Source organism: Pinus tabuliformis, chromosome 1_1 (genome assembly GCF_031772625.1).
Source record: "Pinus tabuliformis cultivar Carrire ecotype Pingquan chromosome 1_1, CPIR1, whole genome shotgun sequence".
In the NCBI taxonomy this organism is placed as follows: domain Eukaryota; kingdom Viridiplantae; phylum Streptophyta; class Pinopsida; order Pinales; family Pinaceae; genus Pinus; species Pinus tabuliformis.
Window position 1 is genome coordinate 582,163,813 of NC_142297.1, and position 18,412 is coordinate 582,182,224.

Here is an 18,412-nt window from a genome sequence, read left to right on the forward strand (position 1 = left end):
TCGCCCCTGATGGCCACCCCCTCGACGAGGCCTGCCACATTGTCTAAGCATCCTTCGAATACCAAGGGACCTCCTAATGGTATGTCTTGAAGACTTTATTCGCAACCCACACCTAGTAAGTCTCCACTGACCCCACCTGAGATGACGTCGGGGGTGAAACTCGTCGGCTCCAAACTGAGAGAGGATTACAGAGTGCACCCAACCCTAGTCACCTTTCCTAGACACCACCAAAGGCATAAATAAGAAGATACACATTGCAAGAGCAAAGCCAAAACACCTCGCACTATGCCCTACTTCTTAGGCGTCATCCAAATTAATACACAAGAGAACTACCAAACCAACCTCAACCCCTCTCTAACAAAGATAGAGAACTATATCGAGGATGCTCACGTGGCATAGGGGGGTTGGCTCTCTGAATTTTATATACAAGTCGATTAAACCACTAATACAAAGAAGAAGAAAGTTTATTACTTGCGGTTTAGCCAAAAGGATCTCGACAGCCTCCCAGAATGACAACCCAACTAAATTCTACCACAGCCCAAACCGAGGCAGGAGATTGATATAACTTGGAGCCTTCATCGTTTCAAGTTGCTTGCTACAGACCACGCTAGGATCCCATACCATAGGCCCTGTTGTGACCAATTGCAAACCAGGACTCTTGGCTACCCTTCGACTAGAAGAAAGAGCCTCCTCCCTGCCAACGAGTTAGCTTATAGCATTGCGGTGACCCTCAACGTCTAGACCAATTTTCTCTGCAACACCTATTTTCATTTCCCTACAAACCTCAACTACCATCCAGAGCACCATTTGTACAAATATAACTATTGTCACCTCGTGAATGTTCCTTGGGCATCTTTCTAATGCCCACCTTCTACCATGTTGTAATCGCCACGTGTGGGAGTAACTTCCCTCTACTCTCTCGTACCATCCTCGGATCTCACCTCAGCGGGGAATTATATATATATATATATATATATATATATAGATATATATATATATTATAGAGTTTTTTCTTGCGGAAGAAAGTTGGCCTCCCCTTTAGCTTGAAGGCGAGAGAGAGGTTGCTGGTGCTAGGCCAACCCTCAGCATAGAGTCACTTAAGAGCACAACAAAGTTACTCTATTCCAGAGCATCAACATGTCCATGTTGAAAAGACCCACTGGTGTAAAGCATCAAATCTAGGCTAGAAACCATTGAACCTATAGATCACAGCCTTGGATTGGAGAGTAGAAAAAGGTAGTTTACCTTTGATATATCGATCTCCATGGCAGGCACTTGTTTCATTTGTTCTACAATGTAGGGCCTGGGTTGTATTGAAGCAGATCTGTTGGTTTGGAGCCCTTTCCTTGTAGGAGACAAATCCACTAGGGTTATTAGGTCTTGGGGCACCTCCTCGCAGCGTCAGGTTCAAGATTATGGTAGAGTTTCTTCAGATGCCGTAGTCCTTCATTTGGGAAAAATTCTAAAGCATCTTCCATTCAAAAAGCAGAAACTGAGTATTTATAGGGATGCCCAACCTATTCTCTATGTGTTGCTTCAAAATTTTCACTGAGTACAAATTCCCGATCTAGAAAAGGGAAGACATACGATTTAGATTTTTGATGAAGATCTAGAAGTCCTCTTGTTCTAGCTCTTTCTATCTTTTGTGGTGGACATCTCCTTGTGGAAATGAATCATACATGAGAGTAGGTGACAACCCCTCCACAACCTCGACAAAATCGAAGACCTGAACTGACATCCCTGCCAAAAACCCTAACTTCGACTGAAATTCCTTGCAGATTCTTTTCGCAAAATCCTTGGCACTTTTAACAAGCTGCTTCTGTTTTGGATCCTTTAATTGGGTTAGGGTTTGCTCTTGTTTTCTTTGGCTACTAGCATGTTGCCATTTGAAATTTTGACCTGGCTTAGAAGCTAATCGACTGACACCTGTAAACGTTGATCAATGGTAAAACATCGTTGTTTGGTCAGGGAGGTGTAGAATTGCTAGCATTTCTAAACTCAGTGGCACCTTGGCAGAGATCGATCCGTTGATGGCCATGATTGGACGACATTCGCTCCATACCTTTTCGGCGGGCCAAGCTTCGCACGAGGTCCTCGTCACACCCATCACCATTCCAACGATATTGGGAGGAAACCCTCGAGCATAGTATTCAAAACCGGTTGGTTCGAACCATAAATTGGTCAAACCGACCAATTCATTACCTGGAGGGACCTAATTTGTAAGAAAATTGGTTTTTTATGCACGTGGGTTAGGGTTTTGCATCAACCATCCATAAACCAACTAGTTGATTGCCAGGTTGGCTGCAAACCCCACACAACTGTTTTTGTGGTGTTTTGGAGTGGTTTTGAGGGAAACTAGGGGCCATTTCCCTCCAAAAACAACCTCTCCAAGCCTTTAAAAGGATGACTCCCCTCTCGTTTGCCACACATCTCATTTAGAGTTTTTGTGAGCTTTGAGAGCGCTGGGTTTTTTTTTGGAGTAGTGGAACAAAAAGAGTTTGGGCTGAGTAGTAGCCACCATGCCTCCAAAAGCCAAGGATATTGCATGGACTCATTGTGCTACTATTGATGGCAAAAATGATCTACAAATATTGCGAAAAATCTATTGAAGGAGGGGGTGTTTATAGGTCGAAAAAACACTTCGCTGGGATAAGAGGCCAATTAAATCCTTGTAGAGGACCAAATGAAGTAAAAGGGCATATTAGGGTAGAATACCTTCAGAAGTTTGTGACTCAACCAACTGAGAAGTTTGTGACTCAACCAACTGAGAAATTTGAGATTCAACCAGTTGAGTTTCATCATGATGAGAAGTGATCATGTTGATCACTGATTTGTAGACTTGTAGGCTAGTGGCTCCACAACTTGTAGCATTGCTTTTGGACTCTAGAGGCCATTTAGAGCCTCATTAATTATGCATTTTGTTGCTGATATGTATTGTACTCGTTGCCATTTTGATATATTCACCTTTACATAGTATATAGATGAACCAAACCTTGCATATTTCACTTCTATTAGTTTGGAATCATGGTTTCAAATCTTAAAAACAATTTTTTTCATTAAAAAATAATTATTTCATGTATTTTTTTAAAGACTGGTTCATTGAGATCGTAAGTCATAGAACATAGAGGACACATAAATAACAATTATTTGACACGAGATACGACGACCCCAGAAACAAGACACGAGAGACATTATACACACACACACACATACATCTCTTAAAAAATTCCGAAATATAGTGCATGATCCATATTTTTTAGAAATTAGAACATCTACAAATATGAATCATGATGATATCTATTTAGTCATTTACTAATTTAGTATTTAGTATTTACAATTTTCAATTTTAGAACTAGTTAAGCTATTAATTTACTACATTAATGATGTTCAAAATTCAATGTTCATTTTTCATGTTATAAACAATTGTTCAAGCACATAAGAAACTATAATTTAAGAAATATCATGATTGATAAAATAAAACTAGAAATTTAGAAGTAGAACTTAGATATTAAAATTTAAAACCATAAATTGTAGAATTTTCATTAAATCATCAAAATCAAAATGTGTTACATAGATATCCAGGGAATGCCACTATAAAATACAAAATAGAACATATACAAAATAGGTAGGAATATCATAGCTCGTCAATCGTACTGGTCATGACTCACTAGTTAGGACTCTATCAATAGTCCAAGTCCTCATCCGTGTCATAATCATCATCATTGCCATTGCCGTTTGACTCTTCTCCATCCTCCTCCTCTATGCCTAATCCAAGATTTGTTGCTGCATTTGTGGGTGTGGAGAATGACCCCTCAAGAGACTCATCATCAAAAGTCATTGTTTCTAACATTTGGTCATTAAGATCCATGTTGGCTAACGCCAACTCATTACTGTCATCTAAATCCATATCATCAAAAAACACATCCCACATTTTTGTCTTTCCCTTCAACCACTCCTATCTCTGTGTCTAAATAAGACGAAGGTTGGTGTGCACATACACCCTTGTCTCTGCCTTGGATTGCACAACCCTGCTCTTTTTCAAACTATACAGATTCCCATATGTGCACCAATTCCTCTCACAACAAGAGGATGAAGTAACTTGAGAGAGGATCCTCAAGGCTAACTGCTGTAGAATAGGGCATGTTGCCCCATGAGTTGCCCACCAAGCATAGGCATCTTTGATACCCCTATCTTCAAGTACATCATACCCCCAAATCTCCTAGTGCCAGTCGATAACTCTACAAAGCCGTTCTCAACCTTAAGAAAATATGCTCTATCTTGAAATATCCTTCTGAATGCTGCCTCCCTTGTGAAATCTTGCCATCCATGTGAGGATGGTATCTGTGTGAGGTCCCTGTTACCCACCACCTGTGGGTGACCCCATAGGAGAAATTTTCTCCTAGATTTGTCTTCAGCTGACAACCAACAACCCCTTGCTACCATTCTTTGATGTGCTACCATTCTCTGACACGTGAGCTAGCCATTGTGTACCCTTGCTCATTTGTCATGATCGTATGTTTGAAGGTGGGCCATCCAATCCCAAAGGTATGATTTTTCATTATGTAATTGGGTGTTTATGCTTGTTTTTCTTGGGCACACTTGGGAATGGATTATTGGGTGACTTGGAAGAAGGAAGGGCTTTGACTGTACTCTTGCTCCCTTACCTCAACTAGGGGGGTTAATCCTGAATCCTAGTCATGTGGGATCTCTTTTATTGGCTATTAGCTTTAGGGGTAGCACTACATGGGAAACCTTGATGTTGATTGCGTGGTCCCACTTCTCGATACCATATGTCTCGCTCCTCTTCGCTCATTACAAGCCCTTTTCACATTTTCCCTATCTGGGTCGACATTTGTCCATCGGGTTCACAAGGTGTTAGCCTCCCCTTCCCCTTCTCCACACCTTGGGTTGGGCCTAGAATGATGCCCCACAGGTTGATGTAGCTAAAAAGAAAGTTAAAAACATAATATGGCCATATATAAAAGGAAATGTACCACAAAATGCAAAAGTTGGGTAGGACAATAAAATTTAGCACGTGGGCAAGACCCAAGCATGAGCTCTACCCCCTATCATTATGGCCATCACCTTGGTTCTTAGGGCCCCTATGAGTGCCCCTTGCACCATTAAGGAACCCATGAATGTCCCAACCCCTGTGGGTGATGAACTGCCCCACCTTAAGGGGGTGATCACTGCTATATCTTACACATCATGCTCTCATCCCCTTGAGCCCCGAGCAATAAATGGAGAAAAATTAATGAAAGGCAAAAAGACAAATGAAGAAGGGTGGAAAAACAAATGCTAGGGTAACTCATGTGCCACAATTACTCACTCCTACATTCATATACCCAAGGTGTGGGCCCTCCTTATCATAGCTTCCTTTGTACCATGGCATGTGGCTTGGAGCCTTTCCTTTGTCCCCACTTTGTTCCACCAATGTTTCACATGGCACTTGCCATTTGAAGGGTGTACCTTGGACCTGCCATTCCCTTAGAGGTTGAAACCACCTAATAGGGTCCTTCATTAGCCTCTCCTTCCCAATTTAGAAGGGAAACCCATTATGATGTGTCCACTTCTTCCTTTGATTAACAAGATTATTTACTCAATTGCACTAATGAATCATTGTATTGGAAGGTAGGGAGACACATTGGATCTTATACAGGATTGTAGGGGGGTTTTCATCTTGGACTTGGTCTCCTTATATGGGATCCAAGCCCTCCAAAGGATCACAATAGCATTTGTAGGGTGAGCGTTGAGAGCCATGGGCCTCCATTCATGCAAAGCATTGATTGCCACACCATGGCCTTCTTCAGCACTACCACTTGCCTGTTTGTGCCCTAGTTATTTAGAGATGATGATGCACTTGGACCACGTTGCCTCAAGCGGCTACACATTACTCTTGGCACTAGGCAACTGTTCTAGGGCCCATAAGAGGTTGTCTTTCCTAGGGAGACATGGGAGGGCATGCGTCATCTTCTAGCCCTCATGGATGGAGCATCGACTTTATCTTGAGCCCCTTGGAGACCCATGATGCCCATTTGGAGCCCACAAAGCCCAATTAGGGGTTTGGAGATGTTTTTTAGCATAAGGAGGGCATGACCCTCTTCATCATGATTTTTGAGCTCCCCACACACATTTTTAGCACATGAGGCCTCAATGCTACCCCTCTAGGCCTTCACGCATGCATGAAGTCATCCTTGCATGGGCTTGGAAGGAGAATTCAATTTATTTTTGAAGCTATCATGGTTGGCTTGTAACCATGAGTGGGTTACTTAGCATATTAGGCACATGGAGGGGCTTTGTCTTTAATATTTTGAACTCTTATGACTCGTGTAAATAGGTGAGACCTATTCTCACCTAAATCATCATTACTTGGATTTTCGGCCTAGAAGAATTCACACTTGTAATTTGTGGAGTGTTTTGGAGATTTTTGGATGAATTTTGATGTTTGGATAATTTCACTATCTTTCTTGGAGCTTCTATTTGGCATTGTTATGGATGGATATATTCTTCACTATCTTGTAAGTGCTCTTTATTTATTGATGTCTAATACATGGAATATTTTCTCATGGTTATTAATGTGCCCTAATTGATGAAATATTGTCTAAAAATGGAACTCTTCAATAAGGAGAACAGATAGCGAGCAACTCATCCAAATATTGTGCATCCTTGTATTTTCCAATTTTCAAGAAGACTGATATCACCTTTCCATTTTGGGAATATACCATGAAATAGATGAGAGGACGACGTGTTGCATTTGTTCATCCATCAGAAACAATATTGACACCACACGAGATCCATGATGATTTAATAGGTTGTAGAATTTTATCCACCTCCTTCCTTGCCTTAAACAACAATGTGGTTCTAAGGTTCTCTGAATTTGGAGGCACATGCCCTGTTGGAGCCATATCAACTAGAGCTTGATACATCTCAATAAATAAAGGTGATCGTGCAACATTAAATGAAATGAAGTTGAGATAGAAAAATAATGCAACTATATGATCAACCTCATCTCGCTTCTCACGCTAATAAATCTTGCCTATTGGACCATAAGTTTGGGTAAACCGTTAGCCCTGATTATGGGGTCTTGCCCGAAGGGAATCAAAGAGAGTCGAACATGTGATCAACAACAACAACAATATCAAAGAACTTCACGTCTGACTCTAGACCACTTGAGCTAACCCTTGGGGCTATATATATATATGTTTGAAAAAGCGTATATAACTGAACCTAAATCGAAACCTCAGTGAAAAATTTGAACCTGAATTGAATTTAATCCTTGTCGAACCCGAACTCGAACTAGAATTGACTTTAATCGTTGTTGAACCCGAACTTGAACCCGATCCATGTGGCTTAAATTAAAATATTATTTTGGTATTGTTTGTTAGAATAAGTAACACCCAAAATTCCTATATTATGATGTAATGATGACTTTATAATGACATTAAGTCATTAGTTTGTAGGGTAGTGTTGTAGTCGCTACAACACCTTGTTGAAGAATCTAGGGCAATTCGATGTAATGTGATTCTTGTAAAATTTTCTGTTTCCCACCCCGGTTTTCAGTTTCACCTTATTTCTCCCATGTGGTTAAATGCCCATTCCCATAGCCATACATTTAACAGACTGAAAAAAATAAATATCGCTGAAAACACAAATTCTGGAAATTTTTCAGAGTGCTGGAAATTGCAGAAATAAAAAATCAGCAATTAAAACAGCCATTAAAACACATTTAAACTCAGTGATTTTTGGTCAACTTGACCCTGGAAAAACCCCCTACAACTCTTGGGGAAAACCAGTTTGAGAGCTATTCTTTATTTCTGGAAAATGCCTTTTACAGAGAAAATTTTCAGCAAATAAATTTCAGCAAAAACAGAAATTTCCAGCAAGCAAAACTTATCTGTTTTCAGCCCAAACGACAATCTGAAAAATGCTGTAAGAGTTGTACGGACCGTACGGATGTACGGACTGTACGGACGTACGGATGTACGGACCGTACGGACTGTACGGACTGTACGGACGGCTGTACGGACTTGTACGGACAGCCCTCGAAAAAAGTGCAGAAAATTGCCTCCTCGATATTCGTGCTGAAAAATAATTTTTCCACTATTTTGCTCACAAAAACTGCCTTTTTCTGCTTGTTCTTTATGCTGTTCGGATTTGCTGAAGTGCTGCCTTGGTGTGTGTGCCAAACTGCTGCCTCTTTCTCCTCCTTGTCCAGAAATCTCCCTTGCTCTCTTGCTCTCCTTCTCCCAATCTGCTCATGAAAGAATGAATGATCTTTTTCTTCCTTTTCCTCCCTTAACCCAACCCTAAATGACTTTTGGGTGATCCCTAAATCCAATGGCTGAAATAGATTTAGATCAATGGCTGAGATTAAATGCTCATTTAAATCTCACTTTCTATTTTTTAATTCACCCCACTTTAATAAAGACCCACTTAGTCATTTATTTCCAAAGTCACTTTTCCTTTCTAATTTTTCATTGACTTTATAAAGTCACTTTAAAATTAGACTTAGTAACTTTATCACTTAAAGTCACTTTCAAATTAGATTTAACTTTATAAAAATTATAAAGTTACTTTAGGAGAAAAATTAAATTCTTTTGGACACTTTTCCCTAGGCCAAAGATCAAAGCCTTAGGGAACCACCTGTCCTCTGGTACCAAATTTCAACACTCCCTCTTACCGAGGAAGGTGTTCCTCACCACACCCATCTTGTCTCTGAAGTAGACATGCTTGCCCCGTGGTAAGGCTTTGGTAAGAATATCTGCAACCTGCTCATCAGTGGAAATATATTCAAGCTTCACAGCTCCCTTCTGAACATAGTCTCTGATGAAATGATATCTGATCCCGATATGCTTTGACCTGTCATGAAATACTGGATTCTCCGTGAGTTTAATGCAACTCTGATTATCACAGTAAATCACTGAAGGTCTCAACGGCTGACCAAATAAGCCAAACAACATCTTGCGAAGCCAGATGGCCTCACAACTAGCTAGACTGGCTGCCATATACTCTGCTTCCGCTGAACTCAGTGCTACTGACTGCTGCTTCCGGCTGAACCATGACACTACTGCTGAACCCAACCCAAAACAACACCCTGAAGTGCTCTTCCTATCAGAAGCACAACCTGCCCAATCAGAATCAGTGTATCCTGCCAATCTCACTCCATCTCCCTGCCTGTAGTCCAGACCATAATCCACTGTCCCCTGCAAGTACCGCAAAATGTGTTTTGCAGCCACCCAGTGAACCTTCCTAGGCTCACACATAAACTGACTCATCGTGTTGACTGCAAAACAGATATCTGGTCTGGTGTTGAGCAAATACATCAAGGAACCAATCAGCTGCCTGTACAATGTGGGATCCACCAACTCGGAATCCGAAGCATGAAGCTTCTTCCAGTTGGTGATCATCGGTGTCGACATGGGTCTACAATCCTCCATGTGGAATCTGCTAAGGATGTCCACAATATACTTCCCCTGCCCCAGGAAGAAATGCCCCTCCTCCTGCCACACCTCCAAACCCAAAAAGTAATGCATCAAGCCGATGTCCTTCATCTCAAACTCCGCCGCAAGATCTCTCTTGCAGTGCTCTATGAGTCTCTCTGCACCTGTAATGATCAAGTCATCCACATACAGCACCAGAATGAGAGGCTCCTCACCAATCACAATAAAGTAAAGGTTCGGATCTGCCTCACTCTTTGTGAAACCCATCCCCTGCAAGTATGCATCTATCCTGGAGTACCAAGCTCTGGGAGCTTGCTTCAGGCCATAAAGGGCCTTCTTCAATCTGCACACATGGGACTCCTTCCCATGCACCTCAAAGCCCTGTGGCTGCTCAATGTACACCTCCTCCTGTATGAAGCCATTGAGAAATGCGGTCTTCACATCCATCTGGTGGATCTTCCAACCCATCTCTGCTGCTATCGATATAATGGAGCGGATCGAAGTATATCGAGCCACGGGAGCGAAGGTCTCCTCATAATCAACTCCCTCTACCTGTGAGAACCCTCTAGCCACAAACCTTGCTTTGAATTTCTCAATGCTGCCATCTGCAGCATGCTTTACCTTGTAAAGCCATTTGGAAGTAACCACGGATTTGCCCTCAGGCCTCGGCACCACCTCCCAAACATCATTCTTCATGATAGAAGAATACTCCTCCTGCATGGCCTCTCTCCAGACCTGCTGGCTAGCTGCCTCCTCATAGCTAGAAGGCTCAGAGTCAAGGATGCTGGTCACCATCGCCATATAGCTACAAAATCTCTCAGGTGGTCTACTCTCTCTGACCGGCCTCTTCGGCTCAGCAACAGATGTGGCATCTCTCAAGGTGTCCTGAAGCCACTTGGGCTTCCTCTTCCCTGAGCATGCTTCTCCCATAGGAGAATGAAACTCCTCCTCCTCATCCCCATCAGTAGCCTGAACTCCTGACTGTCTGTCTGCTGTCCTCCTGCCTGCACCTGAACCTGTAGAAGCTGAGGTACCGTGTGAACTGTCCATCAGTGGACTCCCTAGTGAACTGCTCTGCATGCTGCCCGGAGCACCACCCCTCTGGCTTGGCGAGCCACTGCTCACTGATGGACCTGACATCCTCATAGATGTACCTCCGGATCCTCCTGATCCCTGCCCACTGGATCCCTGCGACTGACTCAACTGCTGCTGAGGGTCTGGCTGATCCAGATACTCTAACTCCCGTGACCTCCTAAAGGCCCTGTCCTCCTCGAACTTCACATCCCGTCTGACAACAACTTTCCTCTGTGCAGGAATGTAAATCCGAAATGCCTTTGAGGTCTCACTGTAGCCCACAAAGATACCCTTCTCTGCGGTGGGCTCTAGTTTGGTCCTCTCCTCCTTGGGTATATAGGAGTATGTAATGCATCCAAGGATATGAAGATGACCAAGATCAGGCTTCTTCCCAGAGAAAGCCTCCCCGGAGTCATGTGCCCCAAGGCACGATGCGGACTCCTGTTCTGCAAGTAAACAGCTGTGTTGCAGGCCTCTGCCCACAAGAACAATGGCAACCCCTGATCATATAACATGGCTTTGGCAGCCCCTATGATGGATCTGTTCTTCCTCTCCGCAACCCCGTTCTGCTGGGGGTTGTAAGGAACAGTGAACTCCCTCCTAATGCCTGCCTCCGCACAATAGTCAACAAACTCTCCAAGGGTGTACTCTCCTCCATTGTCCGACCTCAGGGACTTGATCTTTTGACCTGTCTGAGTCTCCACAAGAGCTCTGAACTCCTGAAACCGCTTGAAGACCTCACTCTTGGTCTTCAAGAAATAAATCCAGGTCCTCCTGGAGTGATCATCAATGAATAAGACATAGTACTCATATCCACTCAAGGAAACATGAGACATCCGACCGCTCACATCGGAATGAATCAAATCAAGTATCCCCGTCGCTCTGCTGTCACTGCTGGGAAAAGGGGATTTGGCAAACTTGCCCATCGCACAACCTCTGCAAGTATCGAAGTGATCAGTACTGAAATCTGGCACACCTGTGGGGATCTCCCGCAATGTCCTCAAGGCTCCATGATACATGTGTCCCATCCTGCGGTGCCAAATCTCACACAGCTCAGAATTGCTAGCTCTGCTGTCGGTACTACAGCTTAATGCCAAAGGGGGCTGGAATGCAAACTTGTACACCTTTGCATGGCGTACACCTATCACTCTAGCTGAATCAGCTGGAGAGCCCCTGGGATACATCAACACCTGTCCTTCCCTGAACAGTACCTCATATCCTCTGTCCTCCAAAGCTGAGACAGATATGAGGTTCTTTCTCATCCCTGGCACATAAAGAACCTCTGACACCTTCAAGGGAGGTTTGGACTCCCTCTGAAATGTCACTGCCCCCACCCCGACTGCTCTAACAACTCTGTCATCACCGAGTACTACCTCAATATCAGTGCCACTCTCTGAAAGCTCTGAGAAGTACTCCCGGACTCCTGTCATGTGACGTGAAGCCCCACTGTCCACATACCAGATACCTGTAGATGCTCCGCTAATCGAGGGAAAAGCATGCTCCCTCTGAACCTGTGTGGCAGGTGATCCTGCACTAGAGGACTCACATGTAGTGAACGCAAACTCCCGGTCAAAACGACCTGCAAAGTCCTCAATCTCAGCTGAAGCTGCCACATCCTGGTTCTTCCCCTTCTTCTTCTTCTTCTCCGGACACACAACTGCATAGTGTCCCATCTTCTGACAATTCCAACACTTCACTTTGGAACAGTCCTTTTGTGAGTTACCCTGTTTACCTTTACCTTTGCCTTTGCCTCCACCACCGCTTGTGGAAGCCTGCTTCTTCCCTTTGCCTTTCTTGCCTCCTGCCATCAGTGCTACGTCCTCATCCTGCTCAACTGGCTTGGCTGCCCCAAGCTGTCCTTTCCTGATCTCTGTCTGAATACAATCATCCCAAAACCTCTCCCATGTGGGAAGGGTCTCACGTGCACAAACCCCATCAGCAAAGTTCAACCATGAACGGGGGAGGCCATTCACTGCAATACGCACCAACTCAGTGGATGGAATGGCCTCTCCAATCGCTGCCAACTCATCTCTCACATTGGTAATCTTTATGAGATATCCAGCTGCACTATCATTCCCCATCTTAATGTTCTTCAGCTTCTCCTTCAGGACCATCTTCCAGTTCTCATTGGTACTCTGGTAGAGATTGGACAATGCTGTCCACATCTCATGGGCATTGCTCTTTCCTCTCACATGAGGAATGCAATGGTCTTTGATTCCGTCTAGAATCAGCCTCTTACCCTTGTTGTTCTTTTTATTATAAGCTGCCAACTGAGTAGCATCAGTAGGCACAACAACAGGGTGCTGTGCTGTATGCACCATGATATCCCAGACTTCTGCCTCCTCAAAGATACTCTGCATTCTCTCCTTCCAAACGCTGTAATTTGTATGCCCATCCAACCTATCCTCCACCCTCAATCCCAATGACATCTTGCTGTCCTAAAACTGAAAAAATAGCACTGCTGTGGTAAAGATAAACCTGCTGTTTATGAAAAATCAGCTTGCTGGAATTTTCTGAGTGAAAAAAAATCAGAAGCTGTATTTTTTCTCTTTTGCTGTCCCAAACTGCCCTTCAGCACTCAAGCTCTGATACCATGTAAAATTTTCTGTTTCCCACCTCGGTTTTCAGTTTCACCTTATTTCTCCCATGTGGTTAAATGCCCATTCCCATAGCCATACATTTAACAGACTGAAAAAAATAAATATTGCTGAAAACACAAATTCTGGAAATTTTTCAGAGTGCTGGAAATTGCAGAAATAAAAAATCAGCAATTAAAACAGCCATTAAAACACATTTAAACTCATTGATTTTTGGTCAACTTGACCCTGGAAAAACCCCCTACAACTCTTGGGGAAAACCAGTTTGAGAGCTATTCTTTATTTCTGGAAAATGCCTTTTACAAAGAAAATTTTCAGCAAATAAATTTCAGCAAAAACAGAAATTTCCAGCAAGCAAAACTTATCTGTTTTCAGCCCAAACGACAATCTGAAAAATGCTGTAAGAGTTGTACGGACCGTACGGATGTACGGACTGTACGGACGTACGGACTGTACGGACTGTACGGACGGCCGTACGGACTTGTACGGACAACCCTCGAAAAAAGTGCAGAAAATCGCCTCCTCGATATTCGTGCTGAAAAATAATTTTTCCACTATTTTGCTCACAAAAACTGCCTTTTTCTGCTTGTTCTTTATGCTGTTCGGATTTGCTGAAGTGCTGCCTTGGTGTGTGTGCCAAACTGCTGCCTCTTTCTCCTCCTTGTCCAGAAATCTCCCTTGCTCTCTTGCTCTCCTTCTCCCAATCTGCTCATGAAAGAATGAATGATCTTTTTCTTCCTTTTCCTCCCTTAACCCAACCCTAAATGACTTTTGGGTGATCCCTAAATCCAATGGCTGAAATAGATTTAGATCAATGGCTGAGATTAAACGCTCATTTAAATCTCACTTTCTATTTTTTAATTCACCCCACTTTAATAAAGACCCACTTAGTCATTTATTTCCAAAGTCACTTTTCCTTTCTAATTTTTCATTGACTTTATAAAGTCACTTTAAAATTAGACTTAGTAACTTTATCACTTAAAGTCACTTTCAAATTAGATTTAACTTTATAAAAATTATAAAGTTACTTTAGGAGAAAAATTAAATTCTTTTGGACACTTTTCCCTAGGCCAAAGATCAAAGCCTTAGGGAACCACCTGTCCTCCGGTACCAAATTTCAACAATTCTTCTTTGACTTGATAACAATTTGTGGAGTCTTTTTACTTTTTCTTGTTAGCTTAATCTTCTTCTTCTTATTATTAATGCATGTGTGTGTACTTCATCAAACTGCTACCAAAAACATAAGAACAAGGACACAAGATGTTGGCTCTCTTGAGAGGAAAACCCTTTATTACGTTTCTCTTATTGAAGCTTCTTATTGATTAATGCCAAATCCTAGACCCCTGACAAAAATATCCTCCAAGCACAAGTCAAATCCTTTCTTCTTCTTGCACTTTGTTTCCTGGCACTTTGTCCTCCTACTTCTTTCGACAACTTGTGATAGATCTTCTTATGCTTAGTTCTAAAAGAGATATTTCTCCGTGATCCTTAGTGAACTCTTTCACATAAGATGATGCCTTCCTTCTCTTAACCAATTGAGCTCCTTCTTGATGTGACAACACTGCAACCCTAGTTTTTCGCATGTGTAGAAGGTTTCCCTTAGGTTTTGACCCTTTTCTTCGCTTGAGAGTCTCTTCTTCGCTATAGTGGGAGGCCTTTTAGGCCTTAGTTTCTAGCCCAAACAATGATAGATATGGGAGGCCTCTTTTCTTCGCACATGTGACTGTGTTTGACCCTTAGAACAACCCCTTAACCTTCGGTCTTGTATTCTCCTTCTTCGCTGCACTAGTGGCTCCTTATACTCTGCTTCTTTCACTCTTTTCTGGACTGCTCTTGCTCGCTGATTTCAGAGGTGAGTTCATTATCTTTGGAGGAGAGGACAACCTTTATATATAGAGGACTGCCCTCCTTTAGGCCGACTTGTCTATTTCTTCATCATTTTGCTGCTTGAAGGATGTCGTTGCAAGGAGGAGACTTTGACTTTGCTTGGAGGTATTCCTTTTGACTCTAATACAATTATATACACGGTGTAACATGCTCTTAAGTTCTTCAATATTTTCTTTTGACTCCTTGACTCACTTATGGCACTTAACATGTGCTAGACCTATTTCAATGAGCAAGAAACTCATTGACATATATTATAAAAATAATATTTCTTTTCTTGAATAAGTACAAATATCAAAAGTACATTTATGAAGACTGAACCTAGTTACATTTCCTTCCACACACACCCAAAATTTTGGGCATGTCCAAAATTTCGGGCCCCCCTCCGTCCTGACAAAGATCTTAATAATAATGCTTATGTTTTAAACGAGATAGATTTCCGATGACTAGTGTTATTAAACCCTAATGATACATACACTAACATGATGCATATTACTCCTATGCACTCCATCTTGATTATCATTCTATTTGATGTATTAGGGTTTGATAATTGTCCTCCTTAACCAAGATCATCTCATGCACTTGCAAGCGTTATGTTTCCATGAGATGTGTGTCAAATGATTAACACGTTTTCCACCTTGGTCCTCATTTGCTCCAGTGTATTAGAGTTTCGGTAATTGTAGTTACACCTAGACACTGTTAAAGTCCTGTACTATCATGTTGGCATTCTATATCATAGTTATTTGCTTGGATGCTAATTTGAAGAAATACTTTCACTTACACATGTGAGACTGGTTACTATAAGTTTGTGATTTATGTTGCATATCTGCCTTTAAAAACGAATATTTGAGACATCTTAAATGTTTGCACTAACACGGTAATGTGGAAGTCCCCTGAAGGCTTTATAAAACCCATTTAGACCATGTTCCAATTGCCCTATCTATTTAAAGCTTCTTTATTCAAGAAGATAAGAGTTCATTTTATGCTCCAAGAACGTACTAACTTGTGTTCCTTTTGGCCACGCCAACACATGCAAGGAACACTTCGCCATGCGTTACAATTTTTCGAGGAATGCTCATGATGCCGACAAGTTACCTCTACAATCAATAGGTACATTAAGGTGATTCTACGGGTGATAAATTTATGATCTAGAAGATTTTGAAAGACTTTCTTCAATCAAACCCAAGACCTCAATGAAGTTTCGCTATGCAAGATTTAGATGATCCAAATGCAAGAAAAGCAAGGTTATTTTCGGAGCTTGACTTAGAAAAGTAGAGGCAACACCTCGCAAACTTGCAGATAAAACTTTGGTCGCAGGGCATGATTGCTAATGACCCGAGGTCTCTAGATCGCATCCAAAAGCTTCAACATATAACTAGAAAATGCAATTGGCCAAATTGTGACAATACGACCTCTCTTTAGGTCGCAAGATCGCAATGATGTGCCTAGTCATGAATCCAAGAAAATGCGACCCAACTTGCATTGTTATCTTGTGACCCCTCCACAAGTCTCAAAATCACACTTGAAAGCTCCTCATCTACAGTTTGAAATGTGATCTCCTCTATAATGCGACTGTGCGACCTTTGCCAAGGTCGGTAAGTCGGAAATTTGCACTTTTGAAGAGTCTGTGCCCAGTGCGACTTGTCCTCTTTGGCGACTTACATGAATAGGTTACATGAAGTCGATATAAAAGGAGACTTGTTTCACAACTGCTCGAGAAAACAAGTTTATACATGAATACACTTCAATGTCATATAGAGTTGGCCTATATCAAACACAATACTATCAACATTCATGCTGTAAATGTAACACCCTCCTCCCACATCCACCCAAGTAACCTTGTCAACCGGGGTAAACATGAGACGAGAGGCTACTATGATCAGATTCGACCTCCTATGTGACCTTAAGGAAGTGGAATCGACAGAACATCACACACAGTCATCCAACATCATCAACAAAACCCTCAGGAGACAAGTCAACCACTCAAACAACTTGTCCCTGGGTCCCACTGCTGTTCTGGATCTCTTAGGCCATAATTGCTCTCATGCTATGGGCAAGGGAGTGACTAGCAACCTAAAGTTGCTCTCACAGGCTTTCCTGCCAGCGACCAGGGACCAAAATTGCCAGTTCTGTGCCAACGACCCCGGGATTTAAGCCACTTTTTCAGGCCCAGAGCCCAAGCCACTGCCCATAATGGAGTGATAGCTTGAAATCATTAAAAATATAGGGAAACAATGACACAAAAGCAATAAGCTGAACAAGACCATAACCAGACCCCTACTAGCCATGCCAAGCATTTCGTTAAACATATCATCAACATGTAACCTACAGGTGTAAACAACATAATTAAGTGTAGGGATCTCATACTTATTTGAGAATCACTATATACCATTGTTCCCTTATGTCATTTGCTGCGTTATCATCTATTAGGCCATAGATACACTATCCATTCATTTACAAGTAAAAGCATGCTGAGAGCCATACATCGCTGCTGTCATAAAATATACATATAACCAACATAATAGGAACAAAATTACCATAAACATATCAGCCATCAAAATCCACATATACATCAATACATTTGCACATGGAAATCAAGGGAATGAATTTCTCATTAATGAATACAATAAACCAACCGGAGATGGGACTACCATGTTCCACCCGACCATAGAATGACTGAGCCAAATCTCTCTTTAGCCATTCACTCTCGTGCCATATTCCAAGCATGAATGTGGGATTCAAACCAAAGGAACCAACCAGGGCATACCGAGGCTAAACCACCCCACTCTCATCAATAGAAACCAAGCTTTACCGTAATCTATCCCGGATCACTAGGCCAACACAATGAATACATCATAACAGGCTTTACTATGATCTCCACCCGATCACTAGGCCAAACAAGCATGGATACCATCGATTTTCTCCACCTACACCGTGAGGAATTTTCCTGTCTCCTAGCCTCTCAGGCTTTACAACAATCCAAACTTGGATCACTAGGCACTAAACTGAGACTCTAGTCTCTTAGGTTTTACCGCAATCCAACACCGAATCACTAGGCCCTAAACCGAGACCCACTCTCTAGGCTTTACCGCATATCCCAACCAGGGATTGCTAGGCCCAACGGAGAGCAAACCACCTCTAGGCTTTATCGTATATCCCGCCATTCACCGACAAGGATTCCTAGGCCATCTGAGGCAATAGAAAATCTGGCTTTACCGCAACCCATAATCCGGCTCAGGGGTTACTAGGCCATGTGTTCTATCATTTCGGAGATCCACCTCACTCAACTTCAAATCCATTCGACAATCCAGCTCAACCAAAACAAAACATGAGAACACCATCACACCATGGCTATCTGGAAATGGCAAGTCTAGGCTAAAAGCACTGTTACACCTGGCAAAACCCATGCCATGATAG

The 18,412-nt window shown here is 42.4% G+C and overlaps 1 protein-coding gene across 1 annotated transcript in view; it reads left to right on the forward strand.

Moving 5' to 3' along the window:
- Positions 1-18,412, forward strand: part of LOC149214587 (uncharacterized) — a 117,138-nt gene that overhangs the window by 59,881 nt on the left and 38,845 nt on the right. The window lies entirely within an intron of this gene.